The 2972-nt window shown below is 32.9% G+C and overlaps 1 long non-coding RNA gene across 2 annotated transcripts; it reads left to right on the top strand.

Annotated features, from left to right (window-relative positions):
• Positions 1-1302: 1302 nt before the first annotated feature.
• On the top strand, positions 1303-2770 carry LOC120180024. 2 transcript variants are annotated; one of them, XR_005521661.1, is made up of 4 exons: positions 1303-1565; positions 1708-1898; positions 2172-2382; positions 2566-2770. It is a non-coding gene; the product is annotated as an uncharacterized LOC120180024 (long non-coding RNA). The 2 variants fall into 2 exon arrangements; XR_005521660.1 differs by lacking the exon at positions 1303-1565 and having other exon boundaries at positions 1588-1898.
• The last annotated feature ends 202 nt before the right edge of the window (positions 2771-2972 follow it).

Raw genomic sequence — 2972 nt, 5'->3', positions numbered from 1 at the left:
TTTGACAAAATGAAAGTGACGTTTTAGAAGTTATTTGGAGAAACTTCAATAATCCATGTTCAGGATGTGAAGTTGTCGGCTCAATTCATTGGTTTAGAATCAAATTGTTTGAAATTAGATTTTGTATGATTGAAGTCATTGGACTTTACCAATGGTTATCATTATTGTATATTTTTCTTTGATATTCGATTCTAGCCATTTCATTTGTAATTATTTTAATTTAGTCATTGCTGGACATTGGGTTTAATTACTGTTTAGACCTTTAAGTTTCTGTATTTATTATTTTAGTCTTCTAAATTTATATTTTTGCTGTTTTAACCCTTTAAGTTGTTATTATTACCATGTTATTCCTTGTAAGTTCAAATACTTTTATTTATTTGTGTTTTGGTTTGTAATATTTATTTTTCATTTCAGTCCCTTATGTATGTACATGTTGTAAATATTATTATTATATGTTGTAAATATTTTATTTTACATCGTATTTGTTTCTATCATATTTCCTTAAATATATTTTATTTATTTGAATAGTTTCAAGAACGGGCGTAGAAAGTATCACTTGATCGAATTGGTATAATCCAATACGACATTCGAACAAATACGAACTTGAAATAAATCCATTTTATTTTACTAATTAATTTATTTTATTGATACAATGTGTTATTTTAATTCACAATTTATTTCATTGTATTTTAAGAAGAATGTCAATTTTCAATTTATATTCGATTAGCGTTTTATCGAAAAGAGAATATTCTTTCAGGATAAGAAATAGTCGAAATAGCCTTCCCGACGGAGGATTGCTAATCTCGAGATTTCTTTTCAAGTTAAAGATTTTTCTCTAATTAATTAGTTAGAAACAAATCAAATTAATTTTAATAAATGGATCATATTTTGATTTTATATTCGAATCATATTTTTCCCCATTACGACAATGTGTAAACGACACAGTACCAATTTTGGGCGTTGTGGGGGTGCTAATCCTTCGTCACGCGTAACCGACTCCCGAACCCGTTTTAATCGAATCTTTGGTAAACGCAGACCAACTTTTGTCTTAAAAAATGATTTTTCTTAAAATTGTTTTAAAAGACGCTTTTTAAGTATTCGACATACTTAACTCAAAGGTCGATGACGACTCCTTTCAATTTAATTCTAATTAATTTAAAATTACCGAATTTTCTAAAATAAAAAATCATAATTTTTTTTAAAAACAATAAATAATTGTTACACCTAAAAAAACGGTTATGCAACGATATATCTCCGTAACATTATTTTTTTCCCAGCAGGAAACGCGAAATCTCCCACCAATTTCCACTGAATTTCCTTTCCTTTTCGCAGTCGAAAGAAAATCGGGCGAGTCAACTCTACCTACACGATGTATCGCCAAATATACGTCGCCGTCTACACAACTTATAGAGAAATCACAAGTCTCCACCGTCTCACTATAAAAACAAGGCACTTGGATTTCGATTTCTCTCTGTTTTCTGTTTGTTGGTGAAGCGATACAATCCATGTATACCTTATGGGTCGAGCCTTTTCTCTCTAACCTATCTGAATACGTTAAAGCAAATGTAAGAATCTTTGGTATTCTTTTTTAAGTTTCAGATTGTGCTGTTGAGTTAACAATATTCAACTTTTCTGATAGTTACTGACATTTCGGTTTTATTTCAATTTCGTTTGAGCTCAAACGTCCCCCCCCCCCCCCATTTTCAGGTGCCAGCATGTAATCAAGAACTAAACAGCGGGATTACCGTAAAGCAGAGTAATGGAAGCATAGTCCAGGCATCTCAATCTCCAAACACTTCAAATGCTCGAGTTTTGAAAATAAGTCAGTCTATTTTATCCGAAACTGAACGAAAAGAGACGAAAAGGAAAATTAATCAGCATATCGCGGAAGAATAAAGGTTAGGTACCATCTCATTTCCTTGAAAGAATTTGGATACTTAGAATATGCCTTGGGAGAAGCTTTTATCAGTTTGTTTGGCAATTGGCAACGAATTAATTGTTATAAAAGTGTCCCTTGATAGCTAGAAGGTAGAAGCATTAGAGTTAAGAGATGTTAAGGAGAAATTAAAAAGGAAGATCTAAGAGCAGAATCTCTAGGCATATAAAGATTTTGTTCCTGTTGATGTATAGTTTGAGTAATGAATGATGCTTCTTTTTTCCTTTGGAAACAGAAAAACAAAATGCAAATGCAATTGGATATTGTGAACCTTAGAGGAGAAAATGACTCTTTAAAGGTCGAGAATCAGTCATTAAAAGAGGATAATGCTTCCATGAAACAAACCGTAGAACAGCAAGCAGCCATGATTGATCAGTTGAGGAATGATCTTTTGCGGCTGAAGCACGACCATAGATGTTCTAGGCGAAACACTTGCACAGTATCTAGTATGTCTCTTTTCTTTCTGCTCATATAAATGCAGTTGTATAGATTTTAAACTAGTAATTCCTGCGATTTGAACCCATGAAGATGTGTTTGGGTGTCTTTGTAAAAGCTAACATGTATTCCTCATTTTAAAGCTTGCATATGATGGTATAATTTTTCTTTTCACTCAGTTGTTTTAACTTTAGGGTGATCTATTGCGGCTCGAAAATGGGAAACAAAGGAAGAATGCGAATCTTAATAGTAATGTACCACAGCTGTTGGCGGAGAACGCGAATTTAAAACTTGAAAATGAGGTACTCAGGGTTCAGAATGATGCTTTATGTGGGAAGATAGTGACAACGACAAGAAGGGAGCAAGAACCATAATCTGAAATACTGTTTGAAGATATGTCGACAGTAGGTGTTCTTTCTTTCGTGCTCAGCTTGTTTTTGCTCTTTCTCCATGGCTACTTTTGGCATACCTTCGTGCCATTTAGCTTCTTGGTATCTAGATTACATGGTCAGATCTTCCTTGACAACTTCTTGTTTCATACTTGATCTTCAAAAGAATCAAAACTGTCTTACTTTTCACTCTCTCGAATTTCGTACTTACC

The sequence above is a fragment of the Hibiscus syriacus genome, unplaced genomic scaffold (assembly GCF_006381635.1).
Source record: "Hibiscus syriacus cultivar Baekdansim isolate YM2019G1 unplaced genomic scaffold, ASM638163v2 tig00112487_pilon, whole genome shotgun sequence".
Classification (NCBI taxonomy): domain Eukaryota; kingdom Viridiplantae; phylum Streptophyta; class Magnoliopsida; order Malvales; family Malvaceae; genus Hibiscus; species Hibiscus syriacus.
This window is presented reverse-complemented; position numbering and strand designations above follow the sequence as displayed.